The following is a 16,182-nucleotide window of genomic DNA, read 5'->3' as shown; positions in this document are numbered from 1 at the left end:
TAGTACCAGAGAGAGGACAGGAGAAGGGAGGGGAGAGGCAGACAAAGAATAAAAATACACAATGTCAATACACATACATATGTATGTGTAAATATGAAAGAGGTAGCAGATCTGGACAGGATTTCTCTTTTCTTTTTTCTCTGTGCTGGTCCTGGGCTTGACTTAGGGCCAGAGCACTGTCCTTGAGCTTTTTTTTTTTTTTTTTAAATGGGTCGTGGGGCTTGGGCACTGTCCCTGAGCTCTTCAGCTCAAGGATAGCACTCTACCACTTGGGCCACAGCACCACTTCCAGTTTTCTAGTGGTTTAATGGAGATAAGAGTCTCACAGACTTTCCTGCCCAGGCTGGCTTTAAACCGTGATCCTCAGATCTCAGCCTCCTGAGTAGCTAGGACTACAGGCGTGAGCCACCACACCCAACAGGATAGAATTTTTCTGCAGATGAGACACTTATTAAGACCTGAGTGAAATGAGATGACAAATCTTAGTACCTTGAAAACTATTTTAGGCAGAGCAATGAGTACTCACAACATCTATCATAAATTTTAATTGTATTTGTTTACTTATTCTACAACTCCTTCAATAAATAGTATGTTTCACATAATAGCAACTAAGTCTGTTATATTTACCATTAGTAGACAGCTAGCAACTAAACAAGGCTTGGCAAAAGTAGGTACTGAGATTTACTAGACCCTGTCTCTGGCATCAAAAAACTCATAGGAGTGGAAGATATATGAACCACAAATAACAATATAACAATGACAAGTGTCCCTGTTGAACATTAAGACAAAGCACAAAGATGCAATACATAAGTCCCTAAAATGGTCTTTAAGCCAGGCAGCAGTAGCTCATGTATATAATCCTAGCTACTTAAAAGGCTGAGATATGGACAATCCCAGTTTAAAGCCATGTGGGCAGAAAAGTCAACTAGCAAAAAGACACACTTGGAGGCATAGCTCAAATGATAGAATGCCACCATAAGCAAGAAAGCAAGCAAGTCAAGACCCAGAGTTCAAGCTCTGTTCACACACACACACACGCATACACACACACACACAAGATGACCCCTTCACAGCCCACAAATAAAGCAAGAGGTGGCTTCCAAGTTTATTTTCACAAGGTAAGAATAAATATAGCTATTAAAAATAACTGTAGGGGCTGGGAAGGTAGCTCAGTGGTAGAGTGCTTGCCTTGCATGCATGAGGCGCTGGGTTTGATTCCTCAGCACCACATAAGCAAAAAGAAAAAAGCCCAAAGTGGTGCTGTGGCTCAAGAGGTAGAGCGCTAGCCTTGAGCTGAAGAGCTGAGGGACAGCACCCAGGCCCAGAGTTCAGGCCCCACGACCGGACCCAAAAAAAAAAAAAAAAAAAAAAAAAAAAACAAAAAAACTGTATACTAGTTATTTTTCTATAGTTATTAAAAACAAGTGTTTACTATAGTTACTTTTCTTTTTATAATTATTTTAAGCCTTATAATAACCGCCTAAAGTAGATATAGTTTCCATTTTTATAAGATGGAATAGTGTGACTAATAGTTAAGTGGTAAATGGTAGAACCAAGATTTTAACTAAACTCAATCTTCTTTTAATCTCTTCCCTTCCTTTTCCTTTTTTTTTTTTTTTTTGCTATCACAAGGTATCGTTAAAAATAATATATAGTTAGTTAGTTAGTTAGTTAGTTAGTTAGTGGCTCACATCTATAATCTTAGCATCAAGGAAGGATGAGACCTAAGAATTGTACTTCAAAGCCAGCCCAAGCAGACAAATCCAAGAGACTCCTAACTCCAATATACCACCAAAAATCCAGAAGTAGAGAGGTGGCTCAAGTGGTAGAGCTCCAGTCATGATTGAAAGCGAAGCAAGAGCCCAAGGCTTTGATTTGAAGCCCTAATACCACTCTTAAATAAAGCACTCTGTAAACTTCTTGACCTTCCCTTCATTTTCAACATAAAGCTCAATTATCAGATTCAAAAATTTTCTCTATCTAACCCTCTTTTTTCATTTATTTATTGAGAACTGAGGCTCAGGGGGGTTTTGTTGTTGTTATTTTTTGTTTGGCAGTACTGGAAATTTAACTCAGAACTCAGTCTAAGAATTTCATAAAATAAGCCAGTGGCATTCTTAGTCTTTCAGGCTATAGATGGGTTTTTTGTTTATTTTTGAGGTTTAGGGATGCCCTTGGGAACAACCATAACATTTGTACAACACTCTACAAATCATTTTCACACATTCTTTACTCCATGTGATCTTCACTAGCCCTATGAAGTGTTAAATCCTTATTTTACAGAAGACAGTAGAAGTAAAATACCAGTTGCTGGCCTGCCTGAAAGTAGACTTAAGAAAACAGAAGAAGAGAGAGACATCTAATAGCTCAGAGAGGGTTTTGGGCACTGAGTCACCCAAGTGGCCTAGAGCCAGAAGTTAAGGGGAACAAAATCTGTTTCCCTTCCAAGGTAGTAAGTATGTGTTTGACCATAACACATGATCCACCTCGTGAAATTGCTTTTTGTGTTTGTTCTTTTTGTCTCAGTAATATCTAGACTGGCAGAAAAGTATACGTTAGAAAATTTCTTATAACTCTATGAATATAACCAGTTGACAGTGAAGGTGATATAAGTGAACACCTACCAGCATTAGAAAGGACCTGAGTTTGCATCCTAGATCTGCATAGACTTGCCAAGTTGAAAATCCCCTCCACTGAAATATTGCAACTCCTGTGCTTTCCTCTATAACAGTGGACACATGAGATTCCACACTCTTTGATCTATATTGGAAAACATTTTTATATTCCCAGCATAGTAACACAGAATAGCTGATTCAGATAATATTTAAAAACGGATGGGTACAATATGAAAGCTTTTTGTACCACACATACATTCCACATGTAAGACAGTGCTGATAAAACTGCCACCTTATTCTCAGCTCTGTTTCTACTATTGCTCTCCCACTTTGGGTATATTACCCAAGAAAAATTGGGCAAAATTTTAAGGGATAAACCAGTTCAAAGAGTCAGACTTCAGGGGAAAATTGAATCTACATGGATCCCCTTCCCAGCCAACAATCTTTCCCGTACACTCACCACATCCCTCTAAATAATCCAATCTTGTCCAGGCCACCCACTTCAAAAGACCAAGGTCTTTTCCTCCAGGCCTCTTCTTTCTCCTGTCTCTCCTCTTACCACTGCTATCCTCTCACTTTCTCCCTAAGTTTGTGGGTCAACTTCCTTTCTTCCAGGTCAGCAATGTCTCAGAGCTGCCAGAGGTTCCCTGGCCATCTCCCAGTCCCTCATCTCACTAAAAGGAATCTGAGTCACTATCCAACCCTGACTGATATTTTTGCTTTCCTCTAACTCAAGTCTTCAAGCCTCTGACTCTGACTTCTAATCTTGCTTCTTCTCCACTGCCCACCTGCTCCATTCCCTGTACACGTACACGTACACGTACACGTACACACACACACACACACACACACGGAAGTGGAGAATAAATTCAGAAAGAAGGATTGCTTGTTGGCAGGCCAAAGTCAAGGCATGGGAGCAGTATGAAGAGAGACTGGAACTTAAGGAAGGTAGAACTCACGTGAAAAGCAAGGGAGTTAGGAAAACAGCAAAGGACCCTACAAACCAGTAGCCTATTAATAAGAAGACAACAGTAACCAAAAAAATCTAAGAGGAAAAGATAGCTTATACAAAAGGAAGAGGACTCAAGAGAGAAACAAAAACTGGCTATGGAGGAGGAGAGGTAAGAAAAGGAATGCTTGTAGACAACAGTTAATAACAGAGAAGTGGGGGTGGGGAAATAAATGAGCAGAGCAGAGCAGGAAAAAAGGCCACAAAGAAGAAGAAAGTAAAAGGAGGAGAGAAAGAAGAGTGATGAGAAGGGAATAATCAAAGTAGGGTAGTATCAGGCCTGAAATAAGTTTCTTGGGGGCAGATAATAAAGAGGGAAGGAATGATAGTGATTAAGACAATACACAGCCTCAAAGTCTGTCATTTACTTACCAGAGTAGGAAGAGTGCTTCAGAGAAGAAAGCCTAATCTAACACAGCTTTCTAAGTATTAAAAAAACTATCCATTGCTGACTAGAAATATTAGCATATTTCGACCTGCTTCTTCCCAACTCCATCTCCTAACACTCAGCATACCTACAACACTCAACGTAAGCCCATTCACTGTTGCCCTGAAATCACTGGGTTTTAATCTGGGCAGAAAGATGCCATACAAAAGAGAGCTAGAAGACAGGATACCTAGTCTGTTTTCCAAATTCACCACTGTTTCCTCCAGTCTTGAGAGGACCATCTCTGCAGACCATCCTAGACATGTATCTAGCTTACCTTTCCAAAAGCCATCGGGCAGCCTAGGAAAGCCCATTTCAAACAGAATACCAAGCCCTGCACTACAGATAAGGAAACCGAGGACTTGGATAGGTCCCCTTCCTGGACAGGATCAACCCCCAAGGCTCACTTCTTGAAAGAGATGGGCCCCCACGGTTCCAGCAAGCCAGCAGCTAAGCCTAGACAGAGGCAAGCATGGCCTGACCACCAAGCAGATGGATGCTCAAAAAGGAGTGGGGCCCGTGCGGTGGAACAGTTCCCCAAAATTCAGCCAGAGCTGATTTAGTGCAGGCCTAGCCCGGGGTGGGCTCATCAGAGGGTTCCACGGTCCGCCCTCGGCCTGAAGGTAAGTAGAATGTAATGCGCTTCCCCCGCTCCCGGAAGCCAGCAGAGACCCCCCAACGCAGGCCAGCTGGGTGAGCTCCAGGCCGGGCCGGCATTACCTGGCGCGGGGAGCTGGCCCCTGCATCTTGGATGATTGGGCTGGTCGCAGAGACAGGGCCGCTCCTCTCCCCGCCTGGAAGATAGGTTCGCACAAAGCCAGGGCTCTAGGAGCTCGGCCGGCTGGATTCAGAGGCGACCTGCTCCGCAGCAGCGCGGCCGCTCAGCTCCCCAGGCGCAGCACGCTCGCGTCCTCGCAGGGCGGCAGCCGAAGCGCGCTGGGTTGGGGAAGCAAAGGGGCGGGGATGGAGGGAGGGAAAGAAGGAAGGGGGTGGGAGGAGACCGCGCTTCTCCTTTCCCCGTAGGGGAAAGCAGGCCTCCGCAGCTCTCCCCCTCCCTGCCTCCATCAAGAGGTAATTTCTTACCAGGATCAGGCCCCTTCCAGGGCCGTCAAGAGTCCTGGGTGAGCCCCAGAGCCAAGGAAGAGAACCAGAGCTCCTCTGTCCCTCTGTCCACAGCTGGTAATAAACGAATCTTTTCTCCACATCCTCAAAGCAGATTGCAAATTGTCACATTAGGCCTCCGGGTAGAGCTGTATCTCTTTCTCACTCTTCCAAAGGTGTCCCGGAAAGTCCTAGGTGGCCTTCATTGCGGCCTTTGGGTGAAGAAAGCTCAGCAACACCTACCATTTACTAAGAGCTATGTATTATGCACCACAAGTTTTATAAACCTATGTCTGTCTCATGGCCTTGTAAAGTAGGCCCTTGGCCATCGTGTACTTCAAATTGAGAACTAAGAAGAAAATGTTCTTGTAAGAATTTTTTTTTAATTTTATTATTAAGGTGATTACGAGGGCTAAGAATTTCTTGAGAACCCGTTGTGTGTCAGTCCTGAGATAAATTGTGAGCGGAACAACACATTACAGAGACCATTTACAGACTCTGCACCAGATTCCATAGAGTACCTCCTAATAGTTCAAGTACATGTATAAAAATACACCTTTACTTGCCCGGCATTGGTGGCTCACGTTTGTAATCCTAGCTACTCAGGAGGCTGATATCTGAGGATTGTGGTTCAAAGCCAGCCTGGGCAGGACAGGATGTGAGACTCCTCAATAAACTACTCAGAAAAAAGCTGGAAGTAGCACTGTGACTGAAATGATGAAGTGCTAGCCTTTGGCAAAAGAAACTCAGGGACTGAGCCTAGGCCCAGAGTTCAAGCCCCAGGACCAGGAAAAAAAATTCACAAAACAAAACAATGTCAAATGCTCACTAAGAGGTAGTATGGCCCTACTTACCCAACCCAACCCTTCTCTCTGAGAGACAAGACAAAAGGCAGGGTATGTGATTATCCCTTCCAAAACATAATCAGGAATTTAGGTTTAGCTCTAAGTTTTAGTAATAAAAAGACTTTGGAAGGTTTTTAAGCAGAACAACAAGATCTAATTTATTTCTTTAAAAGATCACTGGCTGGCTAATAGAAGAGGAAGAATGGAAACAAAAAAAAAGTTAGTAGAACTTTCAAAAACTACAAGCAACTGAAGGAGGTTATGATTTAGACTAATAGACAAGATGAAAAGAAACAGCATATTCTAAAGATACAACTTGGTTCAGCAGCAGCAGAGCTGGTGTGAGACAGAAAGCAATGGGTAACAATGAGCAGTGACTTTCCCAGGACCACATATGTGGTAAATGACTCAGCTGTCAATGCCGTGTTCAGACTCCTAAGCCTATTTATCTCCCTTATTTATTTCGCTGTGTTCTGTTTACAAGAGGTCACTGTTAGTCATCTCTGTATTAACTACAGTATCCCTCTCTTTACTGCCTGGCAAAGAGCAGGTAACCAGCATTAAGCCTGATTTAGAAGATATGTATCCATTTTCCCTGACCAATGACTACACTTGAGTTCATCATGCCAAATTAGCATATTACAGAGGATGCAGAGAAATCTATGAAGAAAGAACCCAGATTTTTTTTAAGTATTAAGTATTTTTAAAAGTAATACTTAAGTATTAAAGTACTTATATTAAAAGTACTTATAATATTAAAAGCTTAATAGTATTAAATTTTTCCCAAATCAAACAGAGGACTATAAAGGTGTCTAAAAGATAATGCAGAAGTCAGTTGGAGACATGATTCAAGTGGTATAGTGCTTGCCTAGCAAACACAAGAACTTCAGTTCAAAATTGTTTAAATAGGGATCCAGGTGGACCCATTGCAACAATGAGATGTACAAGACATTGTCGAAAAACAAACCTTAAAACTTTGGCAGGGAGTGGGGGGGGGGGGAGCTGGGAGGGCAGGGATCATAAGGGGAAACAAAGAAGGCGCAACAATGCTTTTTAAGAAATGTACTCATAACCTTGCTCATGTAATTGTAACCCCTCTGTACGGTATTTTCACAATAAAAAAAACAAACTTCTGCAAAAAACAGTGTTAAGGGAATGAAAAGATAAGGCTCAGACTAGGAGAAAATATCTGCAAACACACCTAATAAAATGTACACAAAATATAAAAAGAATTAGCATTTAACAGTAATAAGAACAAAATTTTAAAATGAGCAAGAGAACCAAGCATGGTATTATACAACTATAATCCCAGCACTAGAGAAGCTATGGCAGGAGGATCACTAGCAGAATGAGGCCAGCCCGAACTACACAGTGAGAAACAAACAACAAAAAACCCACAGAGGGCAGGGAGCCCTGGCTCTGGGCATATAGCTCAAGTGGTAGAGTATCTCAGTAAAGACCTGAGTTCAATCCCCAGAACCACAAAAAGTGAAAGAAAAAAGTGCAAAAGGTCAGAACAAACACCTCACCAAAAAAGAGATGACAAATGTTATATATATTTATATATGTTATATATTTTTGTTATATATTCATATATAAAGATACCCAACATTATATGTCAACTGAAAATTAAGACAAGGACATACCACTGCATACCTATTAGAATGGCTAAAATCCAAAAACTGACAACACTAAATGCTGATGAGGACTCTCATATTGCTGGTAGGAATGGAAAGTGAGACCAACCACTATGAAAGACAGCTTGGCAGTTTTTAAAAAGCTAAATACAGCTTACTAAACAATCCAACAATTACATGCTAGGTATTTATCCAAATGAGATGAGAAGTATGTTCCAACAACAACAACAAAAACTACCCATCAATACTAATTGCATCATTACTCATAATTATTTAAGCTTAGAAGCAATCAAGATGTTCTTTAATAAGTAAATGACTAAACTCTGGTGAGTCTATACAATGGAATATGCAATCAAAATGAAACTATCAAGCTACAAAAAGACATGGGGAAATGTGAAATGTTAAATGTTGATTCTAAGTGGAAGATGCCATTCTGAAAAGGCTGATTTCAACTATATGATATTCTGGAAAAGGCAAAAACCATAAACTAGTAAAAAAAAAAAAAAAAGTAGTTGTTTGGGATTTGGTAGGAGTGTTTAAGGGGTGACTATGGTAGAAGACATAGCATCTTTGATACTATAACGTTAAGTACTTATTACATACTTACCAAAAGAAAAGGAAAAAACCGTACAATACAAAAAGCTAAGTCTGATATAAATTATGGAATTTAGTCAATAATAATGGATCAATATTAGCTCATCAATTGTACTATACTAATGCTCATAATAAAGAAAACTGAAAGAGCTCTCCACATGTTCCACTCAACTTTTCCACAGATTTAAATTGCTCTGAAAAACTGCCTATTAAAATAAAAGACGCGTACCAAACAAAAAATATAAACAAAACCAAAACTCGGGCTGGGAAGGTGGCTCAGTGGTAGAGCCCTTGCCTTGCATGCATGAGGCCCTAGGTTCAATTCCTCAGCACCACATAAGCAAAAAGAAAAAAGCCAGAAGTGGTACTGTGGCTCAAGTGGTAGAGTGCTAGCCTTGAGCTGAAGAGCTGAGAGACAGCGCCCAGGCTGAGAGTTCAGGCCCCACGACCGGACCCCCCCCCCAAAAAAAAAACCTCATTTTTATCTTTATTACTTCAATAGACAAAAAAAAAAAAACTCTGTAAAACTGCTATAACCACTTCTGAACCTTTTCATTTTCAACAGTTACTGCAGATTGGGCTCAGTTCAGACTATTCTTTGAGGCGTGTTCTAAGGCAACATCCACAGTCAGTCCTGTTTGTAATGACTTCATAACTGTTTGCAAAGGGAGCAGAATATTTTTCTTACAGTCTTATCCCCTACAGAAGGTACTGCAATATCACTGCTTCCTTTAGTTGTACTTAGTACTTCCAATAATTCAGTCTGAAGATGCATTAGTTTTAGCCACTATAATACTTTGTCAGACATTGAGCTTAAGCAGCCAAAACCACTATTTTCATAAGAATGGCATCATGCTAAGTCTCCCTCAGACTGTCCATATGTTGCCATTTCTTTGAGACTTAAAATGTGGAACTTCATGGTTATCCTCTTAAATTTCATTTTTGTTGGAGGAGAGGGAGAGGGGGATGGGAAGAGAAGGGAAGGACAGGGAGATGATCAAATGAGGCAAAAGAAATGTCGGAGAGTCGGGCGCTGGTGGCTCATGCCTGTAATCCTAGCTACTCAGGAGGCTGAGATCTGAGGATCACGGTTCAAAGCCAGCTCGGGCAGGAGAGACCGTGAGACTCCTATCTCCAATAAACCACCAGAAAACCGGAAGTGGCGCTGTAGCTCAAGTGGTAGAGCACTCGCCTTGAGCTGAAGAGCTGAGGGACAGCGCTCAGGCCCAGAGTTCAAGCCCCACGGCTGAAAAAAAAAAAAAAAAGAAATGTCGGAGATAGGACTATACTTTGAAAAAAAAAAGAATACCTAGAGACACCAAATGAGATGTGCTGAAACTTACACATTAGTAGTTAGCTTGTTTTAAGTACAATACTTCTTGCATTTATAGGGTCCTTTAGGTTACAAAGTAACTTCACAAACTGTTTTTATAAACCATAGATTTTAGCCAGCTCTATTTTATCTGTGGAGACTTCTTAGGCCTAACCAGGCCCTTTTTAGATCACACACCTGACCTCTATAGGCATATGAGTTTGCAATAGCTGTTAACTAATATAAAGGCTAATGATGAATAATAATAATTAGAAAAGTTAGTTTTGTTTAGAGCTCTTCTTTTCAACCTAATTCCTACGTGTTTAACTGATGACAGCCACGACAGAAGTGACTACAGGATTTGAAAATCATTATTTCAGTGAAATAAGCCAGACTCAGAAAGACAAATACCACGTGTTTTCTCATATGCCCTCTGACAGAGAACATTACTGGGCATGGTGGCACATACTTGTAATTTTAGCACTTGGGAGACAGAGGCATGAGGATAGTCCAGCTTGGACAAGATAATAAGACTTTGTCTCAAACAAGAAGGAGGATTATTTGGGAAGAGGCAGGAGGAGAAAGAACAAGAGAGTGAATATGATCATTTAGTAGAAATATAATGAAACCCATTATTTTTTGACAAGGAATATATACTAATAAGGCTGCATAGTAGTTGACACTTATCATCCTAGGTACTTGGGAGGTAAATATAGGATGATCACAGACCTGAAGCTAGCCTGAGCAAAAGCATGGTACTCTAACAGAAAAACAATTAAAAGCAAAAGAACTAGGTTCTTGAGTGATTCAACCACACACCTAGTGACTATAAGGCCCTGAGTTCAACCCCAAGTACCCAAAAATTGTGTGCGTATAAATATGTTATATATTATGTATTTGTGTATATATATTATATAGAAAATGTTTTTACTCGATTCTTTTGCAACATAAAAAATATTTATTTTTATACTTTATTTTATTTGATAGTTTGAACTCAAGGCCTTGTGCTTTCTTGTGCTCCACTATTTGAGGCATGCCTCACAACCAGGAAAAAATTTAAGAACAATATATTACTGAATATAAATTACAATCTTCTGATAACACCAGATAAACATACAAGGAAGGCAGTCAAAGGCATTTTTGGTATTTAATATGCCATTCTTTCTTGTAGTAATTGCCTACTAAGGACACCTTCTGAAAAGTGGAGTAGAAATTAAACTTACAATTTTTCAATTTTATGATAGTGTGATAGTGATATATTCAGTAGAAGCTGTACTTCACATTTTGAATTTGATAATTTCCTAGACTATTATATGATACCTTTGTAGTATTGGTCCAAAGCAGCTTTCAGTCAGTCCAAATAATCAGAAAAGTAAATAGCTGATATAGAATACAGTATACAGTGGTGCTAAGTTATTAGGTGATATATAACACATTCACATTTTTTGGTGGTAATAGTACCTGAATTTAGGGCCTTGTGCTTGCTAACCAGGTGCTCTAACACTTGAGCTACCTACTATCCCTGCCTAGGCCTTATTATTTATTTATTTACTGCATTTGTTTTGCAAATAGGGTCTCACATTTTTTTTTTCCTGGGCCAACCTGGACTATGATCCTACATAGAGTAACCACCAAAAAGCCACACATAGGTTACAGGTAAGAACCACTAAACATAGTTTTATTGGTTAAGAGGGACTTGCTAACTTTTCCCTGCACTGGTTCTGAATCATAGTCATCCCCCTTTCTAATTCCTAAGTAGCTGAGATTAGAGGAGTAAGCCACTGCATCTGATTTACCTGAACATTTTTTTCTTTGTGACAGTACTGGGGCTTGAACTCAGGGCCTCAGGCTTTCCTCTTTTTCACTCAAGATGATACTCTACCATAGGAATAACATCTTTACTTCTGGCTTTTTGCTGGCTAACTGAAGATAAGAGACTCTCAGATTTATCTGCTGGGGTGGCTTCAAACTGTGATCTTCAGATCTCAGTCTTCTGAATGGTTTGAGATTACAGGCACGAGCCACTAGTACCTGGCGGGAGTGCCCTTTTGTCTTATGGCATTTTCAATTTACCATAGCTTTATAAGGAATGTAAACTCATTGTGAGCTGAAAAGGATCAGTACTTGTTTGTTTTCCTTTAAAGTTTAGTATGTTCACATGACACAGTTTTATCCAGTAAGCTTCTAAAAATTCCAGGAAACTGGGCAATTTAATTATGAAATGGGACATAGATGCTAATTCTACCCTCTGTTCCTTCCTCAAACATTCTTTCTAGAGCTACAGTGACCATCTCATAGACATAAAGTTATAACACGGAGTTGAAAGCAAAATACTCTAATGTTTCAGAGCAGAGAAAGACAAAGAGCCTGGATTCCAACTGACATTGTATTTGAATCAATGCCAGCCACCAAACTTCTTGCTCCTTAAGAAAATTCCTACATTTCAGTTACTGTTAGGTTTTTTTTTCTTTTGCTTTTCTCTGTGTGTGTGCGTGCGTGTGTGCGTGTGTGCGTGCGTGCGTGTGTGTGTGTGTGTGTGTGTGTGTGTGTGTGTGTGTGTGTGTGTGTGTGTGTGTGTGTGTGTGTGTGTGTGTGTGTGTGTGTGTGTGTGTGTGTGTAAGTCCTAGGACTTGAACTCAGGGCCTGGATACTGCCCCTGAGCTTCTTTTTCTCAAGGCTAACACTATACCACTTGAGTCACAGCTCCACTTCTGGCTTTTAGGTGATTAACTGGAGATAAAAGTCTCATGGGCTTACCTGCCTGGACTGGCTTTGAACCGTGACCCTTAGATCTCAGCCTGCTGAATAGCTAGGATTATAGGTGTGAGCTACTAGCACCTTGTTAGTTTTCTACTACTTACAGGTGAAAATATGTGACCAATATAAGCAAGAAACATACTAGAAAATCATAAGGTGCTTTCAAGTAGTCAGAAACATTAATTCTTTATTAACCACTGGTCCCTAACCATAAGTGAATTCCTCTCACTACCATCATACTGGAGAAAGTCTGAAAAAAAACTAAGCCAATATTGAATAGGTTTGAAAGCTGGACTGAGAATGTACTTCACAACTTTTTACATTCCCCAGAAGCCAAGCGCAAGAAGTTCCTTTAAGATAGGAGACAGCACTGACTTATGGATCATGCTGTAATCCTAGTTACTTAGCAAGCTGAGATCTGAGGATCACAGTTCAAAGCCAGACTGGACAGGAAAGTAAATGAAACACTTATCTCCAATTAACTACCAAAAAAAAATCGAGAAGTGGAGCTGTGACTCAAGTGGTAGAGCACCTGCCTGGAGCAATGGTGAAGAACTACTCCAATACAGCTACTTCTGATCACTAGATAGTAGAATGGGTACCACAGCTTCATCCTCAGTACAATGGCTACCAGCACTAAGACCATTTCAGAGCCAGCAATCAGAATTGCCATTGGTTGGTGCTACTGCCTCTGCCTCCAGGAGGGGAAAATTAGCTCCCCATAACTTTCTCTCTTATGTCCTTAAAATCCTAAGTGTGTCCTTAAAATCTGAATGTGGTTGGGGTACACTGGACTGATAAGATCCAGGTTATGGCCTGTGTCCAAGAAGTAGAAAAGGTTGGGAAGTACTTGAAGTTTTCTCTCCTCTTGGGGATTGTATCTGTGTCCTTATTAAGCCTCATAAAACAGAGAACACCAAATGTTGTGCAGTAAAACAAATGACAACTATCCATTTTAGTTATCTCTCACACCTTTTCTCCTCAGTTTGTTTCTGTTTTCTTTTGTTTTAATTCTGCCAGGCCTGGAAATATTAACTTAATAAAGCAGTGCTTGCCTAGCACCCACGAGACTCTAGGGTTGGATCCCCAGCACCACAGGAAATAGAGAGAGGGAAAAAAACCCTCCAGTCTAACATATTGTAAGAAATTCTAGCTAAAACTGCTCTCATCATTCCCCTATAGAGAACACATAAAGCCTTATTAAATCTTTTTTTTTTTTTTGGTCGGTTGTGGGGCTTGAACTCTAGGCCTGAGTGCTGTCCCTGAGCTCTTCAGCTAAAGCCTAGCACTCTACCACTTGAGCTACAGTGTCACTTCTGGTTTTCTGGTGGTTTATTGGAGATAAGAGTCTCTCAGACTTTCTTGCCTGGGCTGGCTTTGAACCTCCTGAGTAGCTAGGATTGTAGGTGTGAGCCACCGGTACCTGGCTCTTATTAAATCTTAATAGTCATTATTTCCCAGCATACTTGTATATACTTCTGTATGAGTACCAGGTACACATAAAGCATCTCCCCACCCAAAGTGCTTAAAATTAGAAGTGCTATTAATTTTTTCATTTTATATATATATATATGTATACATATATGCATATATGATATATATCACTCACATGACATATATAATATATTGTTATAAATATATGTTATATTGTTTCATATAATATATAGTATATACATTATATATCATATATCATTCATATACATATATTATTCATATATATGTATATAGGCATATATACTGGTATATATATGAATGATATATTGGGAATGGGACCTATATATAAATATGAAATTCATTATATATCATATATATACCCCATATACAATGTCTGAAGGTAACTGTTATCAGTATTATATGTGTGCCTGGTGTTTTTAAGTTGGGCCTGTCACATAAGGTCAAGTGTGGAATTTTCCATTGGTTGCACCAAGTCAAAACTCAAAAGTTTTTCATTTGAGCATTTCAGATTTTGGATTTCCAGAGTAAGGATGCTTAAACCTGTTCTATGCCAAATCTTCATGTGTTTGGTAAGGCCCCCTCTTAGAACACTCTTATCTCTTATCTGTTGCCTCTGTTTACTGAGAAATTTCATATTCAGGTATACTCTCCACTAATAAGCCATTCTCTCCACCTTGAGGATCTTAGAACAACTCATGAAAACTCTTACCACTTTACCTTAAATATCTTCTATTTCCAGCCAGACTCTTAAGTTTCCCTGTTTAGGAAATGTTTCATGGATTGCAGTTCCCTAGTACTTCATACAAAGCCTAGCTTAGCAAAGGCTCTCAGCAATTACATCTACTGAACCTGAACAAATCGAAAAAATAAAAACATTACATATCTTTTGGTTCAGCCAATCAATTTCCCTTTGTCTTGCCCTAATTCATTTTATATTCCAAGATACATGTTTATTTCCAAGGTAGCCATAAGTATCTCTCCAAAATATTTTAAATGCCAGAGCAGCACAAATGACTTTGAAAAAAAAAAGTGTTCAGAAGTAAATTCTTGGATTAGGGACATGGCTCAAATGGGAGAGCACTTGTCTAGCAAGCATTCAATCCCAGCACCACAGATAGATAAATTCTTCATAAACTGCAAAGGAGTTTGGAGACCCACAAGATCACAAAAGTAGAAAATAAATTTAATGGATACATTCCATTTTTAAGATGCCCCTAGAACTCATTATTTGATTTATCCCAATCTTTTTTGCTCCTGAAATCTTCTTGCTTTAATTAAGCTTTGATTCCAACTATGGTGTCCTAATGGGTCAGCCAAGGTTTCTAGAACAGTATCTTCTGTAAGATATGACAACTGGGGCTGGGAAAGTGGCTCAGTGGTAGAGTGCTTGCCTTACATGCATGAGGCCCTGGGTTCGATTCCTCAGCACCAAATAAGCAGAAAAAAGCTGGAAATGGTGCTATGGCTCAAGTGGTAGAGCGTTAGCCTTGAGCTGAGGGACAGTGCCCACGCCCAGAGTTCAGGCCCCACGACCGACAAAAAAAAAAAAGATATGACAACTGTAAACAGCTACATTTATATGCAGTTAACAACACACAACTCTATATATCCATTATATAATTTAATTTTTACATGCAATTCTAAGCCTTCTCACCAGCAAAATCTTGTTCCAAAACTATCTGTTTGGCTGTGGTTTGTGTCCATAATCCTAGCTACTCATGAGGCTGAGATATGAGGATTGTGGTTCGAAGTCAGCTCAGACAGAAAATCTGTGAAACTCTTATCTCCAATTAACCACCAAAATAGCCAGAAGTGGGACTGTGTTGGCTCAAGTAATAGAGTACTTGCCTTGAGCAAAAAGCTAAGGAACAGCACTCAGGGCATCAAACAAGTTTAAGCCCCACTACCGGCACTTTTTTTGTTTTAACTTTGAAAAAACCACCTATTTCTGTGGCACTCTCCTGGTCCACTCTTACCACAGTATCTCTGGCACTACCGCTTAGAACTCTACCCTCAACACACACACACATTTGCTATTCTCTTTTTACTTAAAATGAGTGAAGTACCACTAGCTTGAGGGAATGGACAGGCCTGGCACAAGATAAGGCATATTGAATACTTGATAACTGTTTGCTAAATACATAAAAGTAAGTAAAGAAATACAGTCAGCATTTTCATTTTAATAAAGTAGAAGCTGAGGTGACTTTCCCAGTTTGTCCCAGCTAAGGGTATTCTTGGCCTTCCACTTTCAACTTGAGGGTCTTTCACTAAGACAGGTCATAGTGCAAAAAAAAAGTCCCAGATTAGAAGTCCGAAGTCCTCATCTTCAGACAAGCCACTTAACATTTTTGAGCATCAATTTCCCATTTGCCCATGGAAAGAACCACACTATCATTCCTTTTCTGAGTACAATGAAGAATAAGACCATAT

General features: G+C 39.9%; 1 protein-coding gene across 7 annotated transcripts in view; it reads right to left on the bottom strand.

Moving 5' to 3' along the window:
- Positions 1–16,182, bottom strand: part of Pak1 (p21 (RAC1) activated kinase 1) — a 140,353-nt gene that overhangs the window by 79,433 nt on the left and 44,738 nt on the right. For 2 of the 7 annotated variants that reach the window (XM_070034938.1, XM_070034942.1), the window contains exon 1: positions 4,772–4,928. The exons of the other annotated variants lie outside the window; for them this stretch is intronic. The gene's annotated coding sequence lies outside the window, so the exon portion shown is untranslated. Of the gene's footprint in view, positions 1–4,771; positions 4,929–16,182 lie in introns of those variants that run through there. 7 annotated transcript variants of the gene reach the window in all.

This window comes from Dipodomys merriami, unplaced genomic scaffold (assembly GCF_024711535.1).
Source record: "Dipodomys merriami isolate MVZ:Mamm:240054 unplaced genomic scaffold, mDipMer1.0.p SCAF_25, whole genome shotgun sequence".
NCBI classification, from domain to species: Eukaryota; Metazoa; Chordata; class Mammalia; order Rodentia; family Heteromyidae; genus Dipodomys; species Dipodomys merriami.
Note: the sequence above shows the minus strand (reverse complement) of the source record. Positions and strands in the feature narration are given on the sequence as shown.